This window comes from Chanodichthys erythropterus, chromosome 13, assembly GCF_024489055.1.
Source record: "Chanodichthys erythropterus isolate Z2021 chromosome 13, ASM2448905v1, whole genome shotgun sequence".
NCBI classification, from domain to species: Eukaryota; Metazoa; Chordata; class Actinopteri; order Cypriniformes; family Xenocyprididae; genus Chanodichthys; species Chanodichthys erythropterus.
In genome coordinates, this window is record NC_090233.1 from 2,766,542 (window position 1) to 2,789,871 (window position 23,330).

A 23,330-nucleotide genomic window follows, 5' to 3' on the forward strand; every position below is an offset into this window, starting at 1 on the left:
AACTCTTTCCTTTCGTGCACTGGAGAGTACGCAAACCACATATGCTGTTGCAATGCAATGTATCAAAAAGTAACCGTTTTTATTGCATTGCACACAACAGTTAACTTATTATGCTTGTGCATAAAATAAATTAATATAACGTGTGCTGTTGCACACATATGTGGTGTTGCGATGAATGAACTATCAAGAACTGACTATATTCCTTATGCACTGAAGAGACTACAGATAACCCGTTGTTTTGCAATGACGGGATTTGCAGTGTTGTGCAGTGACAGGTGCTCTTTGACTGCATTGCATACAAGAACAAGCTCTTTCCTTTTGTGCACCGAAGAGAAAGCAAATCACATATGCTGTTGCATTCCATAAATAACCGTGCCTTTGCATTGCATACAATAGTTAACTTATGCTGTTGCATAGAAGAAATTAATATAACGTGTTTGCTTTTGACTGACATTGCAACAAGTCCTTGCGTTTTGTACAAGAACAAACCTATTCCTCGTGCATTGTAGCGAATACAAATAACTCGTGGTGTTGCGATGAATGAACAAACTCATCCGTTATGCGTTGAAGAGATAACACAATAATATGTGCATTGCATTGCAGTAACTTAAGCAGATCTACAGTACAGACATAAGGCATGACAGATGTCAAATAACATGTAAGTTATGCACTCTTTCCTTGCATTGTATATATAACTAACTCATCCATTATGCATTGGAGATATAACACATAACATGTGCATTGCAGTAACTTAAATCCGTTGTGAAAAGATAACATGACAGGTGCTTTTTGCACTTGCATTACATACATGCTGGAACTCATCCGTTGTGCTTTGAAGCGATAACACATCACATATGCTGTTGCATTGCAGTGCATCAAGATGTGACAGGTTCCTTGCATTGCATACAACAGTTAACTTATTATGCTTGTACACAGAAGGAATTACTATAACGTGTGCTGTTGCATTTCAACATGTAAGTATGCACTGAGTCCTTGCATTATTTACAAGAACTTATTCCTTGTGCATTGAAGTGAATACAAATAACCCGTGGTGTTGCGATGAATGGACTAAATCATCCGTTGTGCGTTGAAGAGATAACACAATAATATGTGCATTGCAGTAACTTAAGCAGATCTACAGTACAGACATAAGGCATGACAGACGTCAAATAACATGTAAGTTATGCGTGTTTCCTTGCAATGTATATAATGAACTGCAATAACTTGTTCCTTATGCACTGAAGTGATCACACATAACATATGTGGTGTTGCGATGAATGAACTAACTCATAACACATAACATGTGCATTGCAGTAACTTAATCCATTGTGAAAGATAGCATGACAGGTGCTTTTTGCTCTTGCAGTGCATACATGCTGGAACTCATCCGTTGTGCTTTGAAGCGATAACACATCACATATGCTGTTCCATTGCAGTGCATCAAGATTGCATATAATAGTGAACTTGTTACGTATGATATATGCGGTTGCATTGCAATTCATCAAGAAGTAACCAATTCATTGCATACAATAGTTAGCTAATTATACTGTACATAGAAGTAATTAAAATCACATATGTTGTTGCATTGCAAAAAGTAACCGTTTCATTGCATTGCATACAATAGTTACCTATGCTGTTGCATTGCAACATGTAAGTATGCACTGAGTCCTTGCATTGTTTACAATAACTTATTCCTTTGTGCATTGAAGAGAATACAAATAACCCGTGGTGTTGCGATGAATGAACTAACTCATCCGTTGTGCGTTGAAGAGATACAATAATATGTGCATTGCATTGCAGTAACTTAAGCAGATCTGCAGTACAGACATAAGGCATGACAGACTTCAAATAATATGTAAGTTATGCGTGTTTCCTTGCAATGTATATAATGAACTGCAATAACTTGTTCCTTATGCACTGACGTGATCACACATAACATATGCAGTTCATTATATACATTGCAAGGAAACACGCATAACTTACATATTATTTGCGATGTGTTGCGATGAATGAACTAACTCATAACACATAACATGTGCATTGCAGTAACTTAATCCATTGTGAAAAGATAACATGACAGGTGCTTTTTGCTCTTGCAGTGCATACATGCTGGAACTCATCCGTTGTGCTTTGAAGCGATAACACATCACATATGCTGTTGCATTGCAGTGCATCAAAATTGCATATAATAGTGAATTTGTTACGTATGATATATGCGGGTGCATTGCAATTCATCAAGAAGTAACCAATTCATTTTGCCAGAAATTTGTTCAGTAGGTCAAAATGGGATGAAGTAACATCAGAGTGAATCAATGAGTTTGTATTGAAAGTTTAAGATCTTGTACTCTTGGGCAAGAAATATGTTCATAAGGTAAAATATGCAATACTCTATTGCTGACATATCATCAGAAGGACTCAATAGTAATGCATAAAAAGTTCAAGATCGGATAAACTTTGGTCACAAATATGTCCATTAGGTCAAATGTTCAATATGCTATGGCTGATGCACTGTTTCCTTGCATAGTGTACAAGATCTAACTTGTATACACAAAACACATTGCATTTCATACAAGAACTGACTATATTACTTATGCACTGAAGAGATTACAAATAACCCGTGGTTTTGCAATGAATGAACTAACTCATCTTTTGTGCACTGAAGAGAAAACAAAATCACATATGCAGTTGCATTGCAATAACATCAACAAATAACCGTGTCATTGCATACAATAGTTAACTTATTACGTTGGGCATAGAATAATTAATATAACATATGTACGCATTGCAATGCGTACAAGAAATAACATGTAAGTTATGCAACTGTTTCCTTGCATTTCATATAATGAACTGCAATAACTTATTTCTTATGCACTGAAGTGATAACACATAACATGTGCATTGCAGGAACTTAATCCGTTGTGCAAAGATAACATGAGAGGTGCTTGTTGCACTCGCATTGCATACATGATGGAACTCGTCCGTTGTGCGTTGAAGAGATAACACATCACATATGCTGTTCCATTGCAGTGCATCAAGATTGCATATAATAGTGAACTTGTTACGTATGATATATGCGGTTGCATTGCAATTCATCAAGAAGTAACCAATTCATTGCATACAATAGTTAGCTAATTATACTGTACATAGAAGTAATTAAAATCACATATGTTGTTGCATTGCAAAAAGTAACCGTTTCATTGCATTGCATACAATAGTTACCTATGCTGTTGCATTGCAACATGTAAGTATGCACTGAGTCCTTGCATTGTTTACAATAACTTATTCCTTTGTGCATTGAAGAGAATACAAATTTCTCTTCAATGCACAAAGGTGTTGCGATGAATGAACTAACTCATCCGTTGTGCGTTGAAGAGATAACACAATAATATGTGCATTGCAGTAACATAAGCAGATTTACAGTACAGACATAAGGCATGACAGACGTCAAATAACATGTAAGTTATGCACTCTTTCCTTGCATTGTACATATAACTAACTCATCCATTATGCATTGGAGATATAACACATAACATGTGCATTGCAGTAACTTAAATCCATTGTGAAAAGATAACAATGGGGTGCTTTTTGCACTTGCATTGCATACATGCTGGAACTCATCCGTTGTGCTTTGAAGCGATAACACATCACATGCTGTTGCATTGCAGTGCATCAAGATGTAACAGGTTCCTTGCATTGCATACAACAGTTAACTTATTATGCTTGTACACAGAAGGAATTACTATAACGTGTGCTGTTGCATTTCAACATGTAAGTATGCACTGAGTCCTTGCATTATTTACAAGAACTTATTCCTTGTGCATTGAAGAGAATACAAATAACCCGTGGTGTTGCGATGAATGGACTAAATCATCCGTTGTGCGTTGAAGAGATAACACAATAATATGTGCATTGCAGTAACTTAAGCAGATCTACAGTACAGACATAAGGCATGACAGACGTCAAATAACATGTAAGTTATGCGTGTTTCCTTGCAATGTATATAATGAACTGCAATAACTTGTTCCTTATGCACTGAAGTGATCACACATAACATATGTGGTGTTGCGATGAATGAACTAACTCATAACACATAACATGTGCATTGCAGTAACTTAATCCATTGTGAAAGATAACATGACAGGTGCTTTTTGCTCTTGCAGTGCATACATGCTGGAACTCATCCGTTGTGCTTTGAAGCGATAACACATCACATATGCTGTTCCATTGCAGTGCATCAAGATTGCATATAATAGTGAACTTGTTAAGTATGATATATGCGGTTGCATTGCAATTCATCAAGAAGTAACCAATTCATTGCATACAATAGTTAGCTAATTATACTGTACATAGAAGTAATTAAAATCACATATGTTGTTGCACTGCAAAAAGTAACCGTTTCATTGCATTGCATACAATAGTTACCTATGCTGTTGCATTGCAACATGTAAGTATGCACTGAGTCCTTGCATTGTTTACAATAACTTATTCCTTTGTGCATTGAAGAGAATACAAATAACCCGTGGTGTTGCGATGAATGAACTAACTCATCCGTTGTGCGTTGAAGAGATAACACAATAATATGTGCATTGCATTGCAGTAACTTAAGCAGATCTGCAGTACAGACATAAGGCATGACAGACTTCAAATAATATGTAAGTTATGCGTGTTTCCTTGCAATGTATATAATGAACTGCAATAACTTGTTCCTTATGCACTGACGTGATCACACATAACATATGCAGTTCATTATATACATTGCAAGGAAACACGCATAACTTACATATTATTTGCGATGTGTTGCGATGAATGAACTAACTCATAACACATAACATGTGCATTGCAGTAACTTAATCCGTTGTGCAAAGATAACATGAGAGGTGCTTGTTGCACTCGCATTGCATACATGATGGAACTCGTCCGTTGTGCGTTGAAGAGATAACAAATCACATATGCTGTTGCATTGCATGGCCTCGAGATGTAACCGTTTCATTGCATTGCATATAATAGTTAACGTATTATGCTTGTACACAGAAGAAATTAATGTATAACATATGCACTGTTCCCTTGCAATGCATACACTAACTTTTTCCTTATGCATTGAAGAGATACCACATAATGTGGTGTTGCGATGAATGAACTAACTCATAACACATAACATGTGCATTGCAGTAACTTAATCCACTGTAAAAAGATAACATGACAGGTGCTTTTTGCTCTTGCAGTGCATACATGCTGGAACTCATCCGTTGAGCTTTGAAGCGATAACACATCACATATGCTGTTGCATTTGCAGTACATCAAGATTGCATATAATAGTGAACTTGTTACGTATGATATATGCGGTTGCATTGCAATTCATCAAGAAGTAACCAATTCATTGCATACAATAGTTAGCTAATTATACTGTACATAGAAGTAATTAAAATGCTATGTACTGTTCTCATTGCAATGCACACAAGAACTATCATGTAAATGTTTGCACTGTTTCCTTGCAAAGTATACACTAACTAACTTTTTTCCATATGTATTGACGAGATAACACATATAACATATGTGGTTTTGCGATGAATGAACTAACTCATCCGTTGTGCAGTGCAGACATAACACAATATTATGTGCATTGCATGGCAGTAACTTAAGGCATAATTAGACATAAGGCATGACAGGTGTCAAATAACATGGAAGTTATGCACTCTTTCCTTGCATTGTATTTATAACTAACTCATCCATTATGCATTGGAGATATAACACACATGTGCATTGCAGTAACTTAAAACCGTTGTGAAAGATAACATGACAGGTGCTTTTTGCACTTGCATGATCTTTCCTTTTGTGCACTGAAGCGAACGCAAATCACAACTCAACTTTTTGCATTGCAAAAAGTAACCGTTTCATTGCATTGCATACAATAGTTACCTATGTGTTGCATTGCAACATGTAAGTATGCACTGAGTCCTTGCATTGTTTACAAGAACTTATTCCTTTGTGCATTGAAGAGAATACAAATAACCCGTGGTGTTGCGATGAATGAACTAACTCATCCGTTGTGCGTTGAAGAGATAACACAATAATATGTGCATTGCAGTAACTGAAGCAGATCTACAGTACAGACATAAGGCATGACGGACGTCAAATAACATGTAAATTATGCGTGTTTCCTTGCAATGTATATAATGAACTGCAATAACTTGTTCCTTATGCACTGAAGTGATCACACATAACATATGTGGTGTTGCGATATTGTATGCAATGAATTGGTTACTTCTTGATGAATTGCAATGCAACCGCATATATCATACGTAACAAGTTCACTATTATATGCAATCTTGATGTACTGCAATGCAAAAGCAAATGTGATGTTTTATCGCTTCAAAGCACAACGGATGAGTTCCAGCATGTATGCACAGCAAGAGCAAAAAGCACCTGTCATGTTTATCTTTTTACAGTGGATTAAGTTACTGCAATGCACATGTTATGTGTTATGAGTTAGTTCATTCATCGCAACACCACATATGTTATGTGTGATCACGTCAGTGCATAAGGAACAAGTTATTGCAGTTCATTATATACATTGCAAGGAAAGAGTGCATAACTTTATTTGACGTTATTTGACACCTGTCCTGTCTTATGTCTGTACTGCAGAACTGCTTAAGTTACTGCAATGCAATACACATATTATTGTGTTATCTCTTCAACGCACAATGGATGAGTTAGTTCATTCATCGCAACACCACGAGTTATTTGTATTCGCTTCAATGCACGAGGAATAGGTTTGTTCTTGTAAACAACGCAAGGACTCAGTGCATAACTGACATGTTGCAATGTCAGTCAAAAGCAAACACGTTATATGAATTTCATAACTATTGTATGCAATGCAAAGACACGGTTATTTATGGAATGCAAACAGCATATGTGATTTGCTTTCTCTTCAGTGCACAAAAGGAAAGAGCTTGTTCTTGTATGCAATGCAGTCAAAGAGCACCTGTCACTGCACAACAGATTAAGTTAGTTCATTCATCGCAACACCACATATGTTATGTGGTATCTCTTCAATGCATAAGGAAAAAGTTAGTGTATGCATTGCAAGGGAACAGTGCATATGTTATACATTAATTTCTTCTGTGTACAAGCATAATACGTTAACTATTATATGCAATGCAATGAAACGGTTACATCTCGAGGCATTGCAATGCAACAGCATATGTGATTTGTTATCTCTTCAACGCACAACGGACGAGTTCCATCATGTATGCAATGCGAGTGCAACAAGCACCTCTCATGTTATCTTTGCACAACGGATTAAGTTCCTGCAATGCACATGTTATGTGTTATCACTTCAGTGCATAAGAAATAAGTTATTGCAGTTCATTATATGCAATGCAAGGAAACAGTTGCATAACGTACATGTTATTTCTTGTACGCATTGCAATGCGTACATATGCTATATTAATTATTCTATGCCCAACGTAATAAGTTAACTACTTATTATGCTGTTGCATAGAAGAAATTAATATAACGTGTTTGCTTTTGACTGACATTGCAACATGTCAGTTATGCACTGAGTCCTTGCGTTGTTTACAAGAACAAACCTTATTCCTCGTGCATTGAAGCGAATTCAAATAACCCGTGGTGTTGCGATGAATGAACTAACTCATCCGTTGTGCGTTGAAGAGATAACACAATAATATGTGCATTGCATTGCAGTAACTTAAGCAGATCTGCAGTACAGACATAAGGCATGACAGACTTCAAATAATATGTAAGTTATGCGTGTTTCCTTGCAATGTATATAATGAACTGCAATAACTTGTTCCTTATGCACTGACGTGATCACACATAACATATGCAGTTCATTATATACATTGCAAGGAAACACGCATAACTTACATATTATTTGCGATGTGTTGCGATGAATGAACTAACTCATAACACATAACATGTGCATTGCAGGAACTTAATCCGTTGTGCAAAGATAACATGAGAGCACTGTTGCACTCGCATTGCATACATGATGGAACTCGTCCGTTGTGCGTTGAAGAGATAACAAATCACATATGCTGTTGCATTGCATGGCCTCGAGATGTAACCGTTTCATTGCATTGCATATAATAGTTAACGTATTATGCTTGTACACAGAAGAAATTAATGTATAACATATGCACTGTTCCCTTGCAATGCATACACTAACTTTTTCCTTATGCATTGAAGAGATACCACATAATGTGGTGTTGCGATGAATGAACTAACTCATAACACATAACATGTGCATTGCAGTAACTTAATCCACTGTAAAAAGATAACATGACAGGTGCTTTTTGCTCTTGCAGTGCATACATGCTGGAACTCATCCGTTGAGCTTTGAAGCGATAACACATCACATATGCTGTTGCATTTGCAGTACATCAAGATTGCATATAATAGTGAACTTGTTACGTATGATATATGCGGTTGCATTGCAATTCATCAAGAAGTAACCAATTCATTGCATACAATAGTTAGCTAATTATACTGTACATAGAAGTAATTAAAATGCTATGTACTGTTCTCATTGCAATGCACACAAGAACTATCATGTAAATGTTTGCACTGTTTCCTTGCAAAGTATACACTAACTAACTTTTTTCCATATGTATTGACGAGATAACACATATAACATATGTGGTGTTGCGATGAATGAACTAACTCATCCGTTGTGCAGTGCAGACATAACACAATATTATGTGCATTGCATGGCAGTAACTTAAGGCATAATTAGACATAAGGCATGACAGGTGTCAAATAACATGGAAGTTATGCACTCTTTCCTTGCATTGTATTTATAACTAACTCATCCATTATGCATTGGAGATATAACACACATGTGCATTGCAGTAACTTAAAACCGTTGTGAAAGATAACATGACAGGTGCTTTTTGCACTTGCATGATCTTTCCTTTTGTGCACTGAAGCGAACGCAAATCACAACTCAACTTTTTGCATTGCAAAAAGTAACCGTTTCATTGCATTGCATACAATAGTTACCTATGCTGTTGCATTGCAACATGTAAGTATGCACTGAGTCCTTGCATTGTTTACAAGAACTTATTCCTTTGTGCATTGAAGAGAATACAAATAACCCGTGGTGTTGCGATGAATGAACTAACTCATCCGTTGTGCGTTGAAGAGATAACACAATAATATGTGCATTGCAGTAACTGAAGCAGATCTACAGTACAGACATAAGGCATGACGGACGTCAAATAACATGTAAATTATGCGTGTTTCCTTGCAATGTATATAATGAACTGCAATAACTTGTTCCTTATGCACTGAAGTGATCACACATAACATATGTGGTGTTGCGATATTGTATGCAATGAATTGGTTACTTCTTGATGAATTGCAATGCAACCGCATATATCATACGTAACAAGTTCACTATTATATGCAATCTTGATGTACTGCAATGCAAAAGCAAATGTGATGTTTTATCGCTTCAAAGCACAACGGATGAGTTCCAGCATGTATGCACAGCAAGAGCAAAAAGCACCTGTCATGTTTATCTTTTTACAGTGGATTAAGTTACTGCAATGCACATGTTATGTGTTATGAGTTAGTTCATTCATCGCAACACCACATATGTTATGTGTGATCACGTCAGTGCATAAGGAACAAGTTATTGCAGTTCATTATATACATTGCAAGGAAAGAGTGCATAACTTTATTTGACGTTATTTGACACCTGTCCTGTCTTATGTCTGTACTGCAGAACTGCTTAAGTTACTGCAATGCAATACACATATTATTGTGTTATCTCTTCAACGCACAATGGATGAGTTAGTTCATTCATCGCAACACCACGAGTTATTTGTATTCGCTTCAATGCACGAGGAATAGGTTTGTTCTTGTAAACAACGCAAGGACTCAGTGCATAACTGACATGTTGCAATGTCAGTCAAAAGCAAACACGTTATATGAATTTCATAACTATTGTATGCAATGCAAAGACACGGTTATTTATGGAATGCAAACAGCATATGTGATTTGCTTTCTCTTCAGTGCACAAAAGGAAAGAGCTTGTTCTTGTATGCAATGCAGTCAAAGAGCACCTGTCACTGCACAACAGATTAAGTTAGTTCATTCATCGCAACACCACATATGTTATGTGGTATCTCTTCAATGCATAAGGAAAAAGTTAGTGTATGCATTGCAAGGGAACAGTGCATATGTTATACATTAATTTCTTCTGTGTACAAGCATAATACGTTAACTATTATATGCAATGCAATGAAACGGTTACATCTCGAGGCATTGCAATGCAACAGCATATGTGATTTGTTATCTCTTCAACGCACAACGGACGAGTTCCATCATGTATGCAATGCGAGTGCAACAAGCACCTCTCATGTTATCTTTGCACAACGGATTAAGTTCCTGCAATGCACATGTTATGTGTTATCACTTCAGTGCATAAGAAATAAGTTATTGCAGTTCATTATATGCAATGCAAGGAAACAGTTGCATAACGTACATGTTATTTCTTGTACGCATTGCAATGCGTACATATGCTATATTAATTATTCTATGCCCAACGTAATAAGTTAACTACTTATTATGCTGTTGCATAGAAGAAATTAATATAACGTGTTTGCTTTTGACTGACATTGCAACATGTCAGTTATGCACTGAGTCCTTGCGTTGTTTACAAGAACAAACCTTATTCCTCGTGCATTGAAGCGAATTCAAATAACCCGTGGTGTTGCGATGAATGAACTAACTCATCCGTTGTGCGTTGAAGAGATAACACAATAATATGTGCATTGCATTGCAGTAACTTAAGCAGATCTGCAGTACAGACATAAGGCATGACAGACTTCAAATAATATGTAAGTTATGCGTGTTTCCTTGCAATGTATATAATGAACTGCAATAACTTGTTCCTTATGCACTGACGTGATCACACATAACATATGTGGTGTTGCGATGAATGAACTAACTCATAACACATAACATGTGCATTGCAGTAACTTAAAACCGTTGTGAAAAGATAACATGACAGGTGCTTTTTGCTCTTGCAGTGCATACATGCTGGAACTCATCCGTTGTGCTTTGAAGCGATAACACATCACATATGCTTTTGCATTGCAGTGCATCAAAATTGCATATAATAGTGAACTTGTTACGTATGATATATGCGGGTGCATTGCAATTCATCAAGAAGTAACCAATTCATTTTGCCAGAAATTTGTTCAGTAGGTCAAAATGGGATGAAGTAACATCAGAGTGAATCAATGAGTTTGCATTGAAAGTTTAAGATCTTGTACTCTTGGGCAAGAAATATGTTCATAAGGTCAAATATGCAATACTCTATTGCTGACATATCATCAGAAGGACTCAATAGTAATGCATAAAAAGTTCAAGATCGGATAAACTTTGGTCACAAATATGTCCATTAGGTCAAATGTTCAATATGCTATGGCTGATGCACTGTTTCCTTGCATAGTGTACAAGATCTAACATGTATACACAAAACACATTGCATTTCATACAAGAACTGACTATATTCCTTATGCACTGAAGAGATTACAAATAACCCGTGGTTTTGCAATGAATGAACTAACTCATCTTTTGTGCACTGAAGAGAAAACAAAATCACATATGCAGTTGCATTGCAATAACATCAACAAATAACCGTGTCATTGCATACAATAGTTAACTTATTACGTTGGGCATAGAATAATTAATATAACATATGTACGCATTGCAATGCGTACAAGAAATAACATGTAAGTTATGCAACTGTTTCATTGCATTGCATATAATGAACTGCAATAACTTATTTCTTATGCACTGAAGTGATAACACATAACATGTGCATTGCAGGAACTTAATCCGTTGTGCAAAGATAACATGAGAGCACTGTTGCACTCGCATTGCATACATGATGGAACTCGTCCGTTGTGCGTTGAAGAGATAACAAATCACATATGCTGTTGCATTGCATGGCCTCGAGATGTAACCGTTTCATTGCATTGCATATAATAGTTAACGTATTATGCTTGTACACAGAAGAAATTAATGTATAACATATGCACTGTTCCCTTGCAATGCATACACTAACTTTTTCCTTATGCATTGAAGAGATACCACATAATGTGGTGTTGCGATGAATGAACTAACTCATAACACATAACATGTGCATTGCAGTAACAATCCACTGTAAAAAGATAACATGACAGGTGCTTTTTGCTCTTGCAGTGCATACATGCTGGAACTCATCCGTTGTGCTTTGAAGCGATAACACATCACATATGCTGTTGCCTTTGCAGTACATCAAGATTGCATATAATAGTGAACTTGTTACGTATGATATATGCGGTTGCATTGCAATTCATCAAGAAGTAACCAATTCATTGCATACAATAGTTAGCTAATTATACTGTACATAGAAGTAATTAAAATGCTATGTACTGTTCTCATTGCAATGCACACAAGAACTATCATGTAAATGTATGCACTGTTTCCTTGCAAAGTATACACTAACTAACTTTTTTCCATATGTATTGACGAGATAACACATATAACATATGTGGTGTTGCGATGAATGAACTATCTCATCCGTTGTGCAATGCAGACATAACACAATATTATGTGCATTGCATGGCAGTAACTTAAGCAGTTCTGCAGTACAGACATAAGGCAGGACAGGTGTCAAATAACATGTAAGTTATGCACTCTTTCCTTGCATTGTATTTATAACTAACGCATCCATTATGCATTGGAGATATAACACATAACATGTGCATTACAGTAACTTAATCCGTTGTGAAAAGATAACATGACAGGTGCTTTTTGCTCTTGCATTGAATACATGCTGGAACTCATCCGTTGTGATTTGAAGCGATAACACGTCATATATGATGTTGTATTGCAGTGCATCAAGATGCAACAGTTTCATTGCATTGCTTACAAAAGTTAACTTATTATGCTTGTACACAGAAGAAATTACTATAACGTGTGCTGTTGCATTGTAAAATGTAAGTATGCACTGAGTCCTTGCATTGTTTACAAGAACTTATTCCTCGTGCATTGAAGAGAATACAAATAACTCGAGGTGTTGCGATGAATGAACTAAGTCATCCGTTGTGCGTTGAAGAGATAACACATAAAAGAACGAACACTTTCCTTTGTGCATTGAAGAGACAAAAAAATCTAATAGGTGTCGCATTGCAATAAATAAAAGATCGAACTCTTTCTTCAGTTCACTGAAGAGACAACTAATCACATATGCTGATGCATTGCAAAGAACTCGCCAAATCATTGCATTACATATAATAGTGAACTTGTTACGTATGATATATGCGGTTGCATTGCAATGCATCAAGAAGTAACCAATTCATTGCATACAATAGTTAGCATATTAATTACTTCTATGTATAATTAGCTATGTGCTGTTTGCATTGCAATGCGTACAAGAACTATCATGTAAATGTATGCACTGTTTCCTTGCAAAGTATACACTAACGAACTTTTTTCCTTATGTATTGACGAGATAACACATAATATGTGGTTTTGCGATGAATGAACTATTTCATCCGTTGTGCAGTGCAGACATAACACAATAATATGTGCATTGCATGGCAGTAACTTAAGCAGTTCTGCAGTACAGACAGTACAGGCATGACAGGTCTCAAATAACATGTAAGTTATGCTCTCTTTCCTTGCATTGTAACTAACTCATCCATTATGCACTGGAGATATAACCAACGCTATCTCACGACCAATTCGTACTTATTCTACGAGGTGGCTATTTCGTATAAATTCATACGACCTCACTCGTGCGAATTCGTACGATTTGTCTAAACCCCAGTGACGGTTAGGTTTAGGGGCGGGGGTCAACTCGTAAAATACATACGATTTAGCAAAAAACGTATGAATTAGTACGAGTGAGGTCGTATGAATTCATACGGTTTAGCCACCTCACATGTGCATTGCAGTAACTTAAATCCGTTGTGAAAGATAGCATGATAGGTGCTTTTTGCACTTGCATGATCTTTCCTTTTGTGCACTGAAGCGTACGCAAATCACATATGCTGTTGCATTGCAAAAAGTAACCGTTTTATTGCATTGCATACAATAGTTACCTATGCTGTTGCATAGAAGAAATTAATATAACATGCATTGCAACATGTAAGTTATGCACTGAGTCCTTGCATTGTATACAAGAAAAAACTCATTCCTTACGCATTGATGATATAACACATAAAATATGCATTGCATTGCAGTAACTTAATCTGTTGTGCAGAGATAACACATGACAGGTGTTTGTTGGACCTGCATTGCCATATATGATCGAACTTTTTCCTTTGTGCGCTGAAGAGAAAATAAATCAAATATGTTGTTGCTTACAAAACATCAAGAGGTAACCGTTCCATAGCATTGCATTCAATAGTTAACTTATTATGCTTGTGCATAGAAGAAATAACGTGTGCTGTTGCATTGCAACATGTAATTTATGCACTGAGGCCTTGCATTGTATTCCTTATGCATTGAAATTATAACATATAAAATATGCATTGCATTTCAGCAACTTGATCTGTTGTGCAGAGATAACACATGACAGGTGCTTGTTGCTCCTGCATTGCACTGAAGAGAAAACAAATCACATATGCTGTTGCATTGCAATACATCAAGAAATAACCGTTACATAGCATTGCATACAATAGTTAACTTATTATGCTTGTGCACAGAAGAAATTAATATAACATGCATTTAATACAAGAACTAAGTTATTCCTCGTGCACTGAAGAGAATACAAATAACCCGTGGCGTTGCGATGAATGAACTAACTCATCCGTTGTGCGTTGAAGAGATAACACATAACATATATGGTGTTGCGATCAATGAACTAACTCATCCGTTGTGCAGTACAGACATATCGTGCATTGCAGTAACGTAATCCGTTGTGCAGTGAAGAGATAACACATATGACAGGTGCTCTTTCACTGCATTGCATACAAGAACTAACTCTTTTCTTTTGAACACTGAAGAGAACTCAAATCACCTATGCTGTTGCATTGCAATGCATCAACAAGTAACACAAGTGAGGAGATAATGCGTAATGCAGTAACTTTATCAGTTGTGCATAAGGCATGACAGGGGCTGTTGCACTACATTGCATACAAGAACATGCTCTTTCTGCATTGAAGGGACAAAAAAAAAAAAAAAAAAAAATCACATATGCTGTTGCATTGCAATAAATACAAGAACTCGCCGCTTCATTGCATTGCAAAGAATAGTGAACTTATTACGTTGGGCATAGAAATAATAATATTGTATACAAGACCTAAAACCTTTTTCCTCATGCATTGAAGCACGATGTGCAATGTAAATAACACATTGCACATGGTGCTTCGATGAATGATATAACTCATCCGTTGTGTGTTGTAGAGATAACACATATGTGTAACCTTTGTGCATCGAAGAGAAACCAACATATAGAGCATTAGAGAATTACATATACGAACTGACTTTCAGTCCTTATGCACTGAAGAGATAACATATATGGTGTAGCGATTAATCAGTTCATTTACCGCACTCAACCATTTTATACATTATCATTGTCTCCTTCTCATGTTATTTCACGCTTAAAGAAGTCCATATTAGACCTACTGAACATATATCTGACAAATTAATCCTAGATCATGAACTTTCCATAATGACTCATTGATTCCTTACGATTTTCTTTCAGCCAGTTTTTAATTATTAATTATAATAATTATTTTATTTTCTGTCCCAAGAGTCTTCGATCATGAACTTTATATACACTGATGTTACTTCAGCCATAGAGTATTGTATATTTGATGTAAATTATGTCAAAATAGCCCTCAATCATGAACTTTCTATACATACTCAATGACTTCATCTGATGTTACAGAAGTCCACATTTGACCTACTGAACATAATTCTTACACAAGAGTTCTCAGTCTTGAACTTTTAATACATACTCATTGATTCACTCTGATGTTACTTCAGCCATATGTGAACCCATTTTGACCTCCTGAATAAATTTCTGGCAAATTTGTCCTCAATGATTAACTTTTTGTATAAACTCATTGACTCGTTCTAAAATAGACTCGATGACTCGATAAAATATCAGCCATAAAGTAGTACATATATTTGATCTAATGGACATATTCCTGGCAAAATAGTCTAAGATCATGATCTTTTTATACCTATTCATAGAATCCTGATTATACATCACCGATTGAATATTGAATATTTAACCCAAGAGTACTCAATCTTGAACTTTCAATACATACTCATTGATTCACTCTGACGTTACTTTATATGAACCCATTTTGACCTATTAAACAAATGTCAGGCAAATTAGTCCTCAATTATGAACTTTTTATATGAACTCATTGACTACTTCTGATGATACATCATCAATAGAGCATTGCATATTTGACATAAAGGACATATTTCTGGCCCAAGAGTACTCAATCTTGAACTTTAATGCTGACTCCTTCTGATGTTACTTCACCCATTCAGAAGTCTATTTTAGACCTACTGAACATATTTCTGACCCAAGAGTCCTTGATCATGATCTTTATACTCATTTAATCATTCTGATGTTACTTCAAGTCATGCATGAGCCCATATTTGACCTACTGAACATATCTCTGGCACATAAGTCATTGCTCATCAACTTTTTAAAGATACTCACTGACTCCTGATGATACGTCAGCCAAAGAGTGTTGCAAATTTGACCTAAAGGACATATTTCTGGCCATAGAGTACTCGATCTTGAACTTTTCATACATTACTATTGACTATTTCTGATGTTACTTCACCCATACAGAAGTCCATATTACACATATTGAACGTATTTCTGACAAATTAGTCCTCGATCATGAACTTCCTCTACATACTTATTGACTCTATCCGTTAGATATGCTAGACATCAGTCCATATTTCACCTAATGAACATATTTTTTGGCCCAAGAGTACTCGATCTTGAACTTTCTAATATATACTCACTGACTCCTGATTTTATTTCAGCCATACAGAAGTCCATATTAGACCTATTGAAAAAAATGTCTGTTCCAAGAGTATTCGATCACAAACTTCAGCCGTAGGGTATTTTATATTTGATCTAATAGCCATATTTCTGACCAAAGAGTACTCGTTCTTGAACTTTTTATTTATACTTACACCATCTGATATCACATCAGCCATACTGTAGTCCTAAATTATACTACAGTTTTTTCCAATTGCTAACACACTAAAATGACATGCACAGCACAATTATTTAAACTGACACACAGAGAGCAAAACTTCTTCTCAAGTCTCCAAAAGTCTAAACACCTTTTCTGTTTTACACACATTTTGCATTTCAAAATAGCACTTTTTAAATTCACTAAATACAGTTCTCTGCATAAGACACAACAATCTGACATAAAGTCACATGTTTGCCATTTCAAAACACTGCCATTCAAAATGACACTACATGAGCTAGTTGGCCAATTACATGTGCTACCTGGCCAAACACCTCAGTGGTTAATTGTTAACACTTCAATCAGGATGTAAGCACTATGAAAAGACCACAGGTGAGAACCTTTTTTTTTTTACAACAACAATGGAAGACATTGCAGAGAGAGGAAGAGGAAGAGGAAGAGGAAGAGGAAGAGGGAGGTTGAGAATAAGAGGGGGAGGAAGAGTGAGAGGTAGGGGTAGAGCAGGTAGAGGAGTTCATGGCCAAAGAAGACAAACACTTTCAAATGAAATCAGAGCAACCTTAGTAGATCATGTCATCAACCATGGGTTGACAATGCGTGAGGCTGGACAGAGAGTGCAGCCAAACTTGAGCCGTTTTACTGTCGCCTCTGTCATCCGGACCTTTAGACTGGAGAACAGGTATGTAACCAAAATTTCATGTAGTACACATGTAGTATACCCCATGTCATAGTGTATCAGTTGGGTGACACCTGTTTACTTAGTGTATGACATCAGCCATTCATGAACTGTACAAGTTTCCTGTACAATGTACTCTACTGTGGGGGAAAATATTTAGGCTGCATTGTCCAAGCCCTATATATATTTTTATTTTATTTTTTCTAAAGGACTGAGAGACGACACCATGGTGGAGGAAGGGGCCAAATGTTCACCGGGGTACAGGAAGCTGCCATTGTAAACTTGGTTTTGGAAAATAATGAAATCAGATTACGAGAAATTCAAAGCCACATCATCCAAGACAACACCTTATTCAACAACATTCAACGAGTTAGTCTGTCCACATTGGCTCGCATTCTCAAGCGAAACCAAATCAGAATGAAACAACATTATAAGGTGCCGTTTAAGAGAAACTCTCAAAGAAACAGAGTTCAGACAAGCATATGTGGATGTAAGTACTATATTGACTGCAGTACACTACACACAACATTGTTTCCCAGTGTACTGGATAACACCATATTGAGTGATTTTTGTTCTTTGTTTTCAGGGAGTACTGGAAATGGATGCTCATGCAATCCCACATGAGTTCATCTTTATAGATGAGGCTGGGTTCAACCTAGCAAAGACCAGAAGAAGAGGGAGAAACCTCATTGGCCACAGAGCCATTACAGTTTTTTTCCAATTGCTAACACACTAAAATGACATGCACAGCACAATTATTTAAACTGACACACAGAGAGCAAAACTTCTTCTCAAGTCTCCAAAAGTCTAAACACCTTTTCTGTTTTACACACATTTTGCATTTCAAAATAGCACTTTTTAAATTCACTAAATACAGTTCTCTGCATAAGACACAACAATCTGACATAAAGTCACATGTTTGCCATTTCAAAACACTGCCATTCAAAATGACACTACATGAGCTAGTTGGCCAATTACATGTGCCACCTGGCCAAACACCTCAGTGGTTAATTGTTAACACTTCAATCAGGATGTAAGCACTATGAAAAGACCACAGGTGAGAACCTTTTTTTTTACAACAACAATGGAAGACATTGCAGAGAGAGGAAGAGGAAGAGGAAGAGGAAGAGGAAGAGGAAGAGGAAGAGGAGGTTGAGAATAAGAGGGGGGGAAGAGTGAGAGGTAGGGGTAGAGCAGGTAGAGGAGTTCATGGCCAAAGAAGACAAACACTTTCAAATGAAATCAGAGCAACCTTAGTAGATCATGTCATCAACCATGGGTTGACAATGCGTGAGGCTGGACAGAGAGTGCAGCCAAACTTGAGCCGTTTTACTGTCGCCTCTGTCATCCGGACCTTTAGACTGGAGAACAGGTATGTAACCAAAATTTCATGTAGTACACATGTAGTATACCCCATGTCATAGTGTATCAGTTGGGTGACACCTGTTTACTTAGTGTATGACATCAGCCATTCATGAACTGTACAAGTTTCCTGTACAATGTACTCTACTGTGGGGGAAAATATTTAGGCTGCATTGTCCAAGCCCTATATATATTTTTATTTTATTTTTTCTAAAGGACTGAGAGACGACACCATGGTGGAGGAAGGGGCCAAATGTTCACCGGGGTACAGGAAGCTGCCATTGTAAACTTGGTTTTGGAAAATAATGAAATCAGATTACGAGAAATTCAAAGCCACATCATCCAAGACAACACCTTATTCAACAACATTCAACGAGTTAGTCTGTCCACATTGGCTCGCATTCTCAAGCGAAACCAAATCAGAATGAAACAACTTTATAAGGTGCCGTTTGAGAGAAACTCTCAAAGAAACAAAGAGTTCAGACGAGCATATGTGGATGTAAGTACTATATTGACTGCAGTACACTACACACAACATTGTTTCCCAGTGTACTGGATAACACCATATTGAGTGATTTTTGTTCTTTGTTTTCAGGGAGTAGTGGAAATGGATGCTCATGCAATCCCACATGAGTTCATCTTTATAGATGAGGCTGGGTTCAACCTAGCAAAGACCAGAAGAAGAGGGAGAAACCTCATTGGCCACAGAGCCATTCTAGATGTTCCTGGCCAACGTGGTGGGAACATCACAATGTGCGCTGCCATCTCCAATATGCATGGTGTCCTCCACCGTCATGCCAAACTTGGACCATACAACACAGCCCATATTCTCACATTTCTGGACAGACTTCACAACATTCTCATACCACCAGAGCGTATGAATGATGCAGACCATCAAAGAAACCGGTACGTTGTAGTATGGGACAACGTGAGCTTTCATCGTGCAGCCCCAGTCCAAAACTGGTTTGCTGACCACCCAACATTTCTCGTGCAATACCTCCCACCATACTCACCATTTCTGAACCCCATAGAAGAATTCTTTTCGGCATGGCGGTGGAAGGTATACGACCGGCAGCCCTTTGTGCGCATGCCTCTTGTGCAGGCCATGGAAGAGGCATGTGATGAGATTGATGTGGGTGCAATTCAGGGATGGATAAGGCACTCAAGGCGCTTCTTCCCTCGATGTCTGGCAAGGGAAGATATTGCCTGTGATGTTGACGAGGCGTTGTGGCCAGACCCGGCTGTGCGGCAAGATGCTGCCTAATTATTTTTCTTGCCTTTTTTTTTTGTTTGTTTTTTTTACTGTAATATATTTTTTCAGAAATTTTCTTTTTCAGTTTACTTTTTTTGTAAGAATATTTTTGTTAAGTCCCATGAAAATATAAATTCTGTGCTTATGTTGTTCTGACTTGTTTACTGTAGTGAAGGAAAAAAATAAAAATGTTGCAACAGCATGTGTGTGTATCTGCAAATATTTCTGTGCATGTGAAGAATCTGATACATATTTTAGTATTATGGCAAAGCATACTAAAGATGGGGGTGCTTTTCATTATGCCCAACAGTGTGTAGGTGGTTAGGCAAAAATCTGGTAATATGAATGAAGTGTGTGCCATTTCATGCAAAAGTTTGATTTTGATAATGCTCTGTGTAGTTCCGGTTGCAGTGCTTCATTTTGCAGGATATATGAGGTATTTTGCAGTTTGGGTGTGTGGTTTTGTGAATTGTGTTAAGTGTTTTGATAAAACCAGACTAGTTTGAAAAATTGTGTGTTAGCAATTGGAAAAAACTGTATAGATGTTCCTGGCCAACGTGGTGGGAACATCACAATGTGCGCTGCCATCTCCAATATGCATGGTGTCCTCCACCGTCATGCCAAACTTGGACCATACAACACAGCCCATATTCTCACATTTCTGGACAGACTTCACAACATTCTCATACCACCAGAGCGTATGAATGATGCAGACCATCAAAGAAACCGGTACGTTGTAGTATGGGACAACATGAGCTTTCATCGTGCAGCCCCAGTCCAAAACTGGTTTGCTGACCACCCAACATTTCTCGTGCAATACCTCCCACCATACTCACCATTTCTGAACCCCATAGAAGAATTCTTTTCGGCATGGCGGTGGAAGGTATACGACCGGCAGCCCTTTGTGCGCATGCCTCTTGTGCAGGCCATGGAAGAGGCATGTGATGAGATTGATGTGGGTGCAATTCAGGGATGGATAAGGCACTCAAGGCGCTTCTTCCCTCGATGTCTGGCAAGGGAAGATATTGCCTGTGATGTTGACGAGGCGTTGTGGCCAGACCCGGCTGTGCGGCAAGATGCTGCCTAATTATTTTTCTTGCCTTTTTTTTTGTTTTGTTTTTTTTACTGAAATATATTTTTTTTCAGAAATTTTCTTTTTCAGTTTACTTTTTTTGTAAGAATATTTTTGTTCAGTCCCATGTAAATATATCTGCTGTGCTTATGTTGTACTGACTTGTTTACTGTAGTGAAAGAAAAAAATAAAAATGTTGCAACAGCATGTGTGTGTATCTGCAAATATTTCTGTGCATGTGAACAATCTGATACATATTTTAGTATTATGGCAAAGCATACTAAAGATGGGGGTGCTTTTCATTATGCCCAACAGTGTGTAGGTGGTTAGGCAAAAATCTGGTAATATGAATGAAGTGTGTGCCATTTCATGCAAAAGTTTGATTTTGATAATGCTCTGTGTAGTTTCGGTTGCAGTGCTTCATTTTGCAGGATATATGAGGTATTTTGCAGTTTGGGTGTGTGGTTTTGTGAATTGTGTTAAGTGTTTTGATAAAACCAGACTAGTTTGAAAAATTGTGTGTTAGCAATTGGAAAAAACTGTAATGGACATTTCTGTCCGAAGGGTACTCGATCTTGAACTGTTCATACATTACTATTGACTATTTCTGATGTTACTTCACCCATACAGTAGTTCATATTAAACATATTGAACATATTTCTGGCAAATTAGTCCTTGATCATGAACTTCCTATTCATACTTATTGACTCTATCTGTTGTTAGATATGCCAGACATTAGTCCATATTTGACTGACTGAACATATTTCTGTCCAAAGAATATTCACCATTGAAGTTCTATATACCTCTGAACTATTGGGCCAGAAATATGTTCAGTAGGTCAAATATAGACTTCTCCATGGCTGATTTGACATCAAAAGATGTCATTGAGACATCTTTTTATGACACATCATCCAAGGAGAATTCTATATATGAAATAATGAACATATTTCTGGCCCAATAGTTCAGAGGTCCATATTAGACCCAATTAAATGTTATCCTGTCCCAAGAGTCTTTGATCATGAACTTTATAAAGATGCCTCACACTGATGTTATTTCAGCCATAGAGTATTGTATATTTGGCGTAATGGATATATTTCTGGCAAAGTAGCCCTCCTCGATCATGAGCTTTCTATATTGACTTTATCTGATGTTACATCAAACATACATAAGTCCATTTTTGACCTACTGAACATAATTCTGGCCCAAGAGTACTCGATTATGAACCTTCTATACATACTCATCGACTCACTCTGATGTTACTTGATGTACTTAACATATTTCTGCCAAATTGGACCTTGATCATGAACTTTTTATTCAATCCAATTGACTCCAGATAATTCGTCAGAAATACAGAGTATTGCATATTTGACCTAATGAACATACTTCTGGCAAATTAGTACTCAATCTTGAGCTTTCAATTTACAACTATTGACACCTTCTGATGATATATCAGCTATATATCGTATTGCATATTTGACCTACTGGACATTTTTCAGGCCAAAGACTTCTCGTTCTTGAACTTTTTATTTATACTTACAGTAATGCCTTACGATGTCACATCAGCCATACTGTAATCTATATCTGACCTAATGAACACATTTTGGGCTCAAGAGTTCTCGATATTTTAGCCATACAGAAGTCTATATTAGACCTAATTAAGTTTTTTTTTCTGTCCCAAGAATCTTCGATCATTAGCTTTATTAAGATGCCTCAAACTGATGATACTTCACCCATAGAATATTGTATATT